At 41.5% G+C, this 12,418-nt stretch overlaps 1 protein-coding gene across 1 annotated transcript in view; it reads left to right on the forward strand.

Moving 5' to 3' along the window:
* Positions 1-1,172: 1,172 nt before the first annotated feature.
* Positions 1,173-12,418, forward strand: part of rtn4 (reticulon 4) — a 72,202-nt gene continuing 60,956 nt past the window's right edge. The window contains exon 1 of the mRNA XM_033025206.1: positions 1,173-1,178. The gene's annotated coding sequence lies outside the window, so the exon portion shown is untranslated. The remainder of the gene's footprint in view (positions 1,179-12,418) is intronic.

Genomic DNA, 12,418 nt, shown 5'->3' on the forward strand with positions numbered 1-12,418 from the left:
ATGGGCCGCCCCGACGGGAGCGCCACAGCCCCTCTCAGGAGAGTCTCAGCCCCTCGCCAGGCCGCCCTCACGGGAGCGTCACAGCCCCTCACGGGAGCGTCGTTCCAGCCCCGAGCCGGGCCGCCCTCACGGGAGCGAGCCCAGGGTGAGTCCTGACTGGCTGCCTACGGAGTCTCGAGGTCGCCAGCTCCGCCATTAGGCCTCAGCGCAGACGGAGGCAGAGAAGGGGGATACGACAAAAAAGTCGCATTCCCCCGAAGGGAGAGACAGCAAGCCCCGTTTCAACCCCCCCCCCCCCCCACATAAACACAACCTAAAAACCAAAAACTTAACTAGACAAAACGAAAAAAAACAACACAAAAAAGTAAAGACAAACGGACTGCAGGTGAGCTGCAGCCGTTCACCAGCGCCGCCACTTCCGGAACTATTGTTAGCTGTTCCACTCTAATCCTAAAAGATAAAGTCAACTCTCCCCCTTTCTCTGTCTCATTAATGCGCTGCTTGAAGTTAAATTTGTGTTGTCAAGAAAATTTATCACCAAAAACTATTTATAATTCAGTGTGAACGGAAACTAATTGAACGATCTCATCAGTATCCAAATTTAACTCGAATTTTCACACTGTATTTATGATTGCAGCACCGTAATTATTCCTCAAGAATGCTAATGAATCTCAATTTACCTGTTGGGTCTTCTGAGATTAATGCAAGTTGATGGATGATTTAAATGTATTGAAAGGAGCCAACAAAATTCCCCCACACTCGTAGGTATGCACTGTGCACACGTCTGCACATGTGTCATGATACATGGCCATGATTGAACACCAGATAAAGTTAGTTAATGTATCCTAGTTGTCAACTCTGCTTATCGGATGTAATTTCAGGAAACAATCAGAATAGACCATCATTATTCTTTTAGTAAGGATTACATTTCTGAAATTGTTTACTATTCATTAGCATGTTCTGGTATAGTTAATTTAACATTACAATGTATTTATTAAAAGTATATCTGCGTTAAATTAACCATTCCAGAACATACTAATAATGAAAAACAACTTCAGATATGTAATCCTTATTAAAAGAATAGTGATGGTCTATTCTGATTGTTTCCTGAAATTACATCGGATAAGCAGATACATATATATAACTCTGATTTTGTTATTTTGCCAATATTTATAATAGTGATAAGCAATTCCAGCACAAATGACATGAATTAAAAGGACTAAGTAGCATGATTGTGGAAAATATTTGAGGTACATTCATATTTATTTATCATGCAGGTTAAATATATTGAAACAATTTGTGTACTATGAAATATTTTACATTTCTCATAAAATACCGAGAAATTTGCATTTTGCTTTTGCCACTAGAATGATTGTGTAACCAATCCCTATAAAATGGCCCAGCAAGCTATTTGGTTCAGGGGTTAATGAGGGAAGAGCAGTAAATGGGTGGCCTTGCCTGCAATCCCCACATCCTATGAACAAATAAACCAAAATAATGCTTACTCACCTTTGTCTGGCATTGTCTGATTGGCTGATTTTTATTCCCAGATGGTTGTGCATCAGTGGAATAATGCAGCGCAGGATACCAGACTGTCCAAAACTGGACATTTTCCAAAATGCTAGAATCCCCATCCAGAGAAAAATCATTTGTCAAATTGGGAAAAGAATATATTCATTAAAAAAATGTTAATCTGGGAACTTAATATTGCATTTAACAATAAATAGAACATAAGCATGATACCAAATCATCTTGTCAGCATTGTGTCCAAGCCTTTTACTATCAATTGGGGTATATTAGTGCATCAAAAATATATTGACCACAGTGCTCCAGCATTGAATCTATTCATCCCCCAGATATTTTATTTAACTCTACATATCTGTAATTGCATGTAATGTGTTTGCAAGAGCAAATTAACCCATGCTTAGCTCGCCCAATGCATTGCTTAATTTGCTCCTATTATTGTATTAATTTAAATATTTTGCCATAATCTTGCAATTAATTTCAACTGTTAATCTTTGTGTGAAGAATCACTTCTGATAGCTTGCACTTTCATCATTTTAGCACACTTAGAGTCAAAGCTGTATAATGCAGAAACAGACCATTTGGTTCACCTGGCCTACTATTGTACTTATCTGTACCAGTCTCATTGATAGAGGGACATAGAGTAGCTCAGAAATGTGTAGGAAGGAACTGCAGATGCTGGTTTAAACCGAAGATAGACACAACATGCCGGAGTAATTCAGCGGGACAGGCAGCATCTCTGGAGAGAAGGATTGCTGCTTGTCCTGCTGAGTTACTCCAGTTTTTGATTCTATCCTTAACATAGATCAGAAAGTTGGGTGTAGGAGTGGCAGATGGTAGTGTGAGGCATTGCATCTTGAGTTGTCTAATACTGGCAGGGCATGCAAATTAATATCAGAGACCTTGGAAGCATTGATTTAATATGGACAAAAGGGTAAACTGCCAAGAAAGTAGAGGCACTGGTACACCTTTGTGGATACATCTATATGCTGGGCGGCGGACTGGTTATCCAAGATGTTAAAGTCAGGGAATTTGAAGTTGCTAACCTTCACCATCAATTAAAACTGGCATGTGGACTCTCAACATCCCCTTTCTGAATTCAACGATTATTTCCTTGGTTCTTAACTTGCATAAGGTTTTTGTTGCAGTAACACTAAACCAGGCGTTCTACCTCTCTTCTGTATGCTGACTCATCGCTGCACATGACACAGCCAGCAACAATACTGCAGTTGGTGTATTTATAGGTGACATTGGAGCTGAGCTTAGCCACAGTTGTTGATGTACAGGGAATAGAGCAGGGGGTTGAGTATGTAGCCTTGTACACCTGTGCTGACAACCAGTGAGGAGGAAATGTTATTACTGATCCACACTGAGGTCTGGCAATGAGGAAGTCAGAATCAAGTTGCAAAGGGAAGTGCAGAGGACCAGATCTTGAAGCTTAGTTATGAGTTTGGAGGGGGTGATTGTGTTGAATACTGAGTTGATGTATGTATTCCTATTATCCAGATGGTCCAGAGTGGAGAGCCATTCTGATAGCATCTCCTGTTGACCTGTTGTGGTGATAGGCTCGAAGGGCCGAATGGCCTATTCCTGCACCTATTTTCTATGTTTCTATGCTTGAGTATATGGCAATAAAACTCGATCACTTGATTTTGAAGTATTCATGCATGGTGGAGGTATAATGTAGTCATAGAGTGATACAGTGTGAAAACAGGTCCTTCGGCGCAACTTGCCCACACCCGCCAACATGTCCCAGCTACGCTACCTGCTTTTGGTCCATACCTCCAAACCTGTCCTATCCATGTATCAGTCTAACTTTTTCTTAAATGTTGGGATGGTCTCTGCCTCAACTACCTCCTCTGGCAGCTTGTTCCATACACCCATCTCCCTTTGTGTGGATAAAGTTACCCCTTAAAAAGTTATCTCTTAAAAATACTTCATACAAAAAACATTGAAATCATACTTCTACAGTGCACTAAAACATGATTTTAATACATCAAATTTCAAAAAGTTCCTACCCTTCTTCCACACCCTCTCCCCACTTGGTTGCTCCACTCCCTCACCGGGTACCCCCAAGGCGAGTGATCAGTGATCGCAAGCCTCCCCCCTTTCAAAAACGCTCCAATCCAATTTAAAGCATATATATTGCATTCAAGTGTAAGTTATAAGACTCGCTATAGTATGCACCGTATTGCACAATTTCAAGCTGAAAAATTGAAATGTTCCGTACCATGTCCGTCTGCAGGCAATGAGGGCGGGACATGGTGATTCGACGCAATGATTGGAGGAGGGAGGTGTCGGTCAGACGCAGAAGTAGGGTGGTGGGACTGAGGATAGAGCGCGGTGATTGGAGGAGGGAGATGTCCTGGTGGAGCAAAGATTATAGAGCGGAGCTTGAATCGGCCTGTTTGCGGGGCCTTTCATCACCCGGTGTGGCTTAACATTGGCCGCGGGATCTTCCACCACCCCGCTGTCAAATTGCTGCGTCGGGGCGATTGAGGTTCCCGCGATGGAAGATCCCACGGCCGGTTTTAAGCCGCGCCGGGCGATGAAAGGCCCCACGATTCGGGGCGGCCGAAGCTGCTGTTGCTGGAGTTCGAATTCAGTCACCAACCAGGTCAGCTCCCGATGTTACCGTCCACAGGGCCCACGGCCGAAGCCATGAAGCTACCAAGAAATTGTGTGTCCCCCCCCCCCCCCCCCCCCCCCATGTTTTGATAGCGATTTCCACCCCTGCTGGATCATGTCCTTAAAGCCACAGATCCCGCCTTCAGCAGATGATGAAACTCCTCGTTCATATAGGGCCTCCGGTTGGGGAAGACTTAGAATTATTTTGTAGGTAGACATTTATTCATGCACTTTTAATATAAAATCAGTGATGACAATGGTATATTTGTTCAAATCTGCTGGTGACCCCACAAACATAGCACAGTCTGTCGATATAAAGTAAATCCATAACTGCTCCTCTGCCACCTGATCTGCACTTTGTACTCCTCCTCCTCACAAGTGCTATACTCTTCAGTTTCTGCCCGTAGGCAGGATGATGAAGCACAGTCAGGTGGTTAGATTTTCCAGAGTATGTGAAAGGGATGGAGTGGTTGGCATTCCTGATGGTGGTCTAGCAGTAGATGATTGATTTTGGTCCTCTAGTGTTGAAGGTGATGTATTTATGTTAGTTGGGTATATATTTATTCGAACTAAGCTGGTTGAAATCCCCAATGATAATGAGGAAGGCGTCGGGTTATGCCATTTTATGCTTATCGTGATGCTCAAGTGCTAGCTTAATGTCTACCTGAGGCGGAATATAGATTGCAGTCAGGATGACTGCAGTGAATTCTCTCAGCATGCAGAATGGTTAGCACTTGCCTGTCAGATGTTTCAGTTTGTGGGAGCAGGAATGGGACAGCACCGCTACGTCTGAGCATCATAATTAGATGATCATGACGCAGACAATGCCATCTCTTCCTTTCTCGTTGTGGTCCACACAATGCATGGAAAAACCTTCAGGCTGGATTGCCATGTCCAGAGAATGGGGGTGAGCCATGTCTCTGTGAAACAGTACACAGCAGTCTGTCGGGTCTATCTGATACATTATCTAGCTTGCCACCGTCATCTTTTTTTCCAAGTTGCTATCTTCCACTTTTTCTGCTTGCAAAGTTCTATCATAACCCAGGACAGGTTGTGCTGCCCAAATAGAATTAATTAAATACAATTAATATTAATTAATATAACTAATTTCCCAACATCCATGAATAATTGTACATGTTTTTTTACAGCAGTGCAGTGCAATTATTCACGACACGAGAGACTGCAAATGCTGGAATCTTGAGTTAAAAGGCAAACTGCCTACATCTACAATTTATTATTTATTGCATTGGGAATGATAAAAAAAATATTTCCAAACTTGGAGCTTTTGCAGCATATAAAAAGGATCTTGAAACCACTGTGATCTTGTACTGTTGAGAATTATGTTGTCAATTTCATAATGTTCTTGATATTATCATTTTATTGAGCATCTTTGATTTGCAATGATTTAAATGGGTAAAACATTATTTCAAGTCATAACTATAACATATTTTCAAATGTTAAATTTGTTATAAACTCTTTGGTTAAGATTGAAGATAATATGTACAATAGTAATGCATTTTCCTTGCAGTTTAACATGAACCATTCCACAATGACAGAACTGAACAAAGTGGCCACATTATGTGAATTTAACATGGATGTCAACTGTGCTTATTTGCATAGCTGTGAATGTGACATCATTCTTCAAGCCTGAGACAATGATTTTACTGGCAGTAGTGTGGGAAGGAATGGCAGACGCTGGTTTAAATTGAAAATAGACACAAAATGCTGGACAGGCAGCAACTCTGGAGAGAAGGGATGGGTGATGTTTTGGGTCAAGACCCCTCAGACGGGTCTCAACCCGAAACATTACAAATTCCTTCTCTCCAGAGATGCTGCCTGTCCCGCTGAGTTACTGCAGCATTTTGTGCCGATCTATAATGATTTTAATGGCAGTAGTGTTCTATTCTTTCATCCTTGTGATGTGCCTTGAAGCACTTATTCATAGCACCAATGATGCAGCCAATTTACTGCTCAGAGCTATTTACAGTGTTTTTTAGTCATCTCTGTACTTTGCTTCATTCAGGAACATAAGGACAACTTCTCAACAGCTGAAAAACCATTTTGCAAGAAAGCATTAGTGAGGTATGAATCTTAATGGTTCACATTACAGTTGGCTGAAACCACAGTTGCACCAACATCGGGTCCTATTTGACATCCAAACTCTCCCATCAAGTATTTAAATAATAAAATAAAATCTTTGACAGTCAAGTAGAGAGTGAATAAGCAGCCATTTTGAGAAATTAAGTTTGAAAAATTGGCGGGAGAGCTGTTTTTTGTGTATAGATGGGACATTTAAAGAAACGATCATTTGATTAGCTGAAGAAAAGACAGCAGGCAATAAAAGAAAGGAAAGTTTCAGCTGAGTGGTCAGTTTGGATTGGCCACGTTAGGACAAAGTAATGTGTTAAGACAAAGTGCAGAACTGGGGCTTTGGCTCAAGAGGCTTCGGCGAGAAGGTCTGAGGAAAGGGTAAGGTTAGGTTAACCTATTGTCTGTTTCTCTGCCTAATCCCTTGTAGGTTTGGATGTCATTGAGATGACAAGTGGGAAAATGGAATGCTCCCCTTGCAGGATGCTGGAAGTCAAGGGGATTTCCAGTACCCCTAATGACTACATTTGCAGTAAGTGCATTCTGCTGCAGTTCCTTCAGGACCACGTCAAGGAACTGGAGCTGCAGCTGATGACCTCGGGATCATCCAGATGTGAAGATGTTTTGGTAGGGGATACAGTAAGGTGATCATGCCTAAGATACAGGCAGGAAGTAGATGGATGACCACAGGAAAGGGAGTAGTCAGAAGACAGGAATCCCCTTGGGCCATTCCCCTTCCCAAATAGCATTGATGTACAGAGGTATAGCTCCCTGAAAGTGGCAACACAAGTAAAGTGGTAAAGAAGGCATATGCTTGCCTTCATAGGTTGGGACATTGAGTATAAGAGTCAGTTTAGTTTGGTTTAGTTTATTATTGTCATATGTACCAAGGTACAGTGAAAAGCTTTTGGTTGCATGTCAAAGGAAAGGTTGTACACAAATACAATCAAGCCGTCCATAGTGCACAGATAAATGATACAACATTTAGTGCAATATAAAGTCTGATAAAAGACAGTTCAAAGGTCTCCAATGAGGTAGATGGAAGGCCAGGACTGCATTCAAGCTGATAAAAGGGCTGTTCAATTGCCTGATAACAGCTGGGAAAAAATGTCCCTGAATCTGGAGGTATGCATTTTCAAGCTTCTGTACCTCTTGCCTGATGGGAGAAGAGGGAATGACTGGGATCAATTTCTTGCGGTCTTGAATGGAGCTTTCCAAATCAGGCTGTGATGCATTCTTGCCATAGAGGGAGTACAGAGAAGGTTCACCAGACTGATTCCTGGGGTGTCAGGACTTTCATATGAAGAAAGACTGGATAGACTCAGCTTGTACTCCCTAGAATTTAGAAGATTGAGGGGGGATCTTATAGAAACTTACAAAATTCTTAAGGGGTTGGACAGGCAAGATTGTTCCCGATGTTGGGGAAGTCCAAAACAAGGGGTCACAGTTTAAGGATAAGGGGGAAATCTTTTAGGACCGAGATGAGGAAAACATTTTTCACACAGAGTGGTGAATCTCTGGAATTCTCTGCCACAGAAGGTAGTTGAGGCCAGTTAATTGGCTATATTTAAGAGGGAGTTAGATGTGGCCCTTGTGGCTAAAGGGATCAGGGGGTATGGAGAGAAGGCAGGTACAGGATACTGAGTTGGATGATCAGCCATGATCATATTGAATGGCGGTGCAGGCTCGAAGGGCCGAATGGCCTACCTCTGCACCTATTTTCTATGTTTCTATGATAAAATTATAAATATTCCTCATAACCAATCAGTGAGAATTTTTGGCTTCAGGGTGCATATCAGCAAGTTGAAGAATATTAGTAGTTACAGGGAAAATTGAGGCATTAACCTTCTACCACTGATTGCGATGGACAGGTAGTGCATTATTGCGAAACTGTGAAACCAGAATTCACTGTCAATTGCATTTAGTAGTTGAAGGTTAATGCCTCAATCTTACCTGTAACTACTAATATTCTTCAACTTGTTGATGTGCATCCTGAAGCCAGAAATTATCTCACTGGCACAAGGTGTGAACTAATTTTAATAGGCTGCATTTCTCTCCTTATAAAGGCAACAAGTCTGAACTGAACACCAAAAGACAAGTTGTTCTGGTTCAGGAAATGCTGGACACCACACCCAGCCTTGCCCCATTCTCGCTACCTCTCTGAATCTCAATCTGTTCGCCTATACATTTCTTGCTTCTCCCATTCCTGAGCTACTCTGACTCCTGTTCCCTATTTCCCCTATTTTAAGCTTTCCTTTAATCCCTTTCTTATTTTCCATTTTACCCATCCCTATCTCAAAATCAACATTATTCCCTCATGCATCCTATCCTTGGCTCTTTCCTTTCATTCCTATTATTTGTTTGTGCTTCTCTTCCTGAGCTCCCAACTCCTGCTCTTTCAACATCCCCATTCCCAAATTCCTCTCTTCCAAAGCTAAGATTTTTATTTGAGCAGTTCTGAGCTGTTACTTGTCAGCCGCCTTAATTGTTTAGCTTTTATTCTTGAATATCTATTTATTGCACCAAATGCCTGTTTTCCAGTTCCCACTTTTCAAAGGATTAATTTTCAATCTCCATCTTTCTGGCCAATTACCAAATCAATGTAAGTTTGCGGATGACACAAAGCTGGGTGGCAATGTGAACTGTGAAGAGGATGTTAGGAGGTTGCAGGGTGACCTGGACAGGTTGAGTGAGTGGGCAGATGTGTGGCAGATGCAGTATAATATAGATAAATGTGAGGTTACCCACTTTGGCGGCAAAAACAAGGGGGCAGATTATCTCAATGGGGTTAGGTTAGGTAAAGGGGAGGTGCAGCGAGACCTGGGCATCCTTGTACACCGGTCACTGAAAGTTGGCTTACAGGTACAGCAGGCTGTGAAGAAAGCTAATGGAATGTTGGCCTTCATAACAAGAGGATTTCAGTATAGGAGTAAAGAGGTTCTTCTGCAGTTGTATAGGGCTCTGGTGAGACCTCATCTGGTGTATTGTGTACAGTTTTGGTCTTCTAATTTGAGGAAGGACATCCTTGTGATTGAGGCAGTGCAGCGTAGGTTCACGAGATTGATCCCTGGGATGGCAGGACTGTCATATGAGGAAAGATTGAAAAGACTAGGCTTGTATTCACTGGTGTTTAGAAGGATGAGGGGGATCTTATAGAAACATATAACATTATAAAAGGACTGGACAAGCTAGATGCAGGAAAAATGTTCCCAATGTGGGGTGAGTCCAGAACCAGGCGCCACAGTCTTAGAATAAAGGGGAGGTCATTTAAGACTGAGGTGAGAAAAAACGTTTTCACCCAGAGAGTTGTGAATTTATGGAATTCCCTGCCACAGAGGGCAGTGAGGGCCAAGTCACTGGATGGATTTAAAAGAGTTAGAGTTCTTGGGGCTAGTGGAGTCAAGGGATATGGGGAGAAGGCAGGCACGGGTTATTGATAGGGGACGATCAGCCATGATCACAATGAATCGCGGTGCTGGCTCGAAGGGCCGAATGGCATCCTCCAGCACCTATTTTCTATGTTTCTAATGAGGGTGCAGAAGAAGTTTACCAGAATACTGTCTCGATTAGCTATAAGGAGAGGTTGGACAGACTTGGATTGCTTTTCTCTGGAATGCTAAGGTTGAGGGGTGATATGATGGAAGTATATAAAATGATGGGAGGCATAGATAAGGTAGACAGTTCAGAACTTTTTCTCCCAGGATGGAAATGTCAAAGACTAAGACAGCTTTAAGGTGAAGAGGAAAAGTTTAAAGGAGATGTGCAGGGCAACATTTTTACTCAAACGGTGGTGGTAAAGGCAGATGTAAAGTGGCATTTAAAATGCTTTTAGATAAGCACATGGGTATGCAGGCAATGGAGTAGTATGGATCATGAGCAGGCAGATGAGACTAGTTTTGTATCATTTGGTAGATACATTGTGGGCCAAAGGTGTGCCGTACTTTTCTATTCTATACTCTCTCAAATCGGCAATATCCTTTTCAATCTCTCCGATTTTAAAAAAACGCTCATTCTCCAACCACCATTTCTTAGAGTCCACATTTCCTAATCGACTTCCTCTTCTCGTAGAGGCATGATTTTGCAGAATCTGCAACTTTTACTATATTGCTATTTAGCTAGATCCCAGTTTATAATGATTATCTTAAGTGAAAATAATGAAAGAGCAGACATTTGAACATTATTTCCCATTAATGTTAGTTAAATAAAGAGTGTAATAAGCTGGGTCCCCAAGGACACCAATTCTGAATCAAGTATAGGAACTTGCCATAATTAAAATGAACTAAAAGTATATAATTACACAAGAATCTGATAAATACCGCAGAATTAACTGAAGACACCAGAAGCATCATTTTTAAACAAGAATAGGTGATCACGGTAATATTCACGATAATGAACAAGATATTGGGATCAGAAGTACTCATTCAAGTTTATTAATGACACAAAGGTAGGCTGCTCATTAAAGGATAACAATTAAAACACCAACAATTTGTCTTGAACCAACCACATTGAAGCCACACTCCAACTTCCTCAGGAGACAAAGGAGGGTTGGCATATCTCCAATAATTCTTATCCTCTACAGATGTATCATAGAATGCATACTATTAGGTTGATCACAGCTTGATTTGGGAACAGCCCTCCCCACTATCAACCTCAGTCCATTTACACATCCTGTTGCTTTAGGAATTCAGGCAATGTAATCAAATGATTTTTTTTTCACCCAGTCATTCCCTCTTCTGTCCTCTGGGCAGATGATACAAAAGCTTGAAAGCATGTAACACCAAATTCAGTAACTGCTTCTTCCCCACTATTATCAGATTACTGGGCGGTCCTTCTCCAAGTTAGGACATAGTCACAACCTACCTCATTGTGGACATTGGACTTTTTCTTTGTAATTATATTGCTACAATGTCATAAAACTATAATCTGCACTCTGGTATTTTCCTCTTTGCACTACTTTTTGAACTTGTGTATGGCTTGATTATACTTCTGTATACCATAATTTCATCTGACTGGATAGCAAGCAAACAAAAGTGTTTCAGTGTATCTTGTTACAATAGTAAACCAATACCAATAAATTAGCTACATTAACAAAAGAGATTATCAATTTATCTAATGGGTTTCTATTCTGGTGATTTTTTGGTTCTCCACCTTGGACCTAAAAAGAAAAATGCTATTTTATTAAGAACTTAAACTTAGAAACACTGGAGTTCCCAAGACTGGTTTAAACTGAAGATAGACACAAAGCTGGAGTAACTCAGCGGGACAGGCAGCATCTCTGGAGAGAAGGAATGGGTGACTTTTTTTGTCATGAGTCAAGACCCTTCTTCAGACTGAAGTCACGAGAAAGGGAAACGAGAGATATTTAAAAAAATGATATAGAGAGATAAAGTACTACGAATGAAAGATATATTAAAAAAACGTAGCAGGAGGAATCACAGAGGGGGTGCAGCGAGAGAAGATGTTGCAGAACCCTCGCCGGAGAGTTGAGGTGAAACTTCTTCAAAGTAGACATACCTTGTTATTCAGTAGAACGAATACAGAGGAACAAATAAAAGTTCAGGTTAAGATTAGCTTGTTGTCATGTATACCAGGTTGCAATGACATTCCTTGTTTGCATGTAACTCGTAAACAGAATATATGCTGATAGCTACAACATGAATACAATGAATGCAAAACAGCAGAATAATGCTGATTGTATTGCAATCTGAAACAGTGAGAAAAATAAATCAAATATCCTTGGGATAACCATTGACGAGAAACTGCATAAATATCCTGACCAGAGCAGGTCCGGTGAAGGACTCTCCTTGTTTCATCCTGAAGCCTTTCAGCCATCTCTCCGGAACACATCAGGGGAGTGATTGAATAGGTTCAGTTTATCAGAATGTGTGCATCTTTACAACAGTCAAGCCATTCAACACCATCCCGAAGAAAATAGGTTTTTGATTGATATCCTATGAATCCCGTTTAATATTCATTTTCATCACTGGCACAGAATGGCTATAGTGAGTACCATTTAGATTTGGGCAGCACGGTGGTGCAGCTAGGAGACTGCTGCCTCAACACCAGAGACCTGGGTTTGATCCTGACTTCGGGTGCTGCACCCGCTGAGTTTCCCCAGCAATTTTGTGTACCTTCGATATTCCAGCATCTGCAGTTCCCTTTTGAACACTTCGGGTGC

This window comes from Amblyraja radiata, chromosome 8, assembly GCF_010909765.2.
Source record: "Amblyraja radiata isolate CabotCenter1 chromosome 8, sAmbRad1.1.pri, whole genome shotgun sequence".
Lineage (NCBI taxonomy): Eukaryota > Metazoa > Chordata > Chondrichthyes > Rajiformes > Rajidae > Amblyraja > Amblyraja radiata.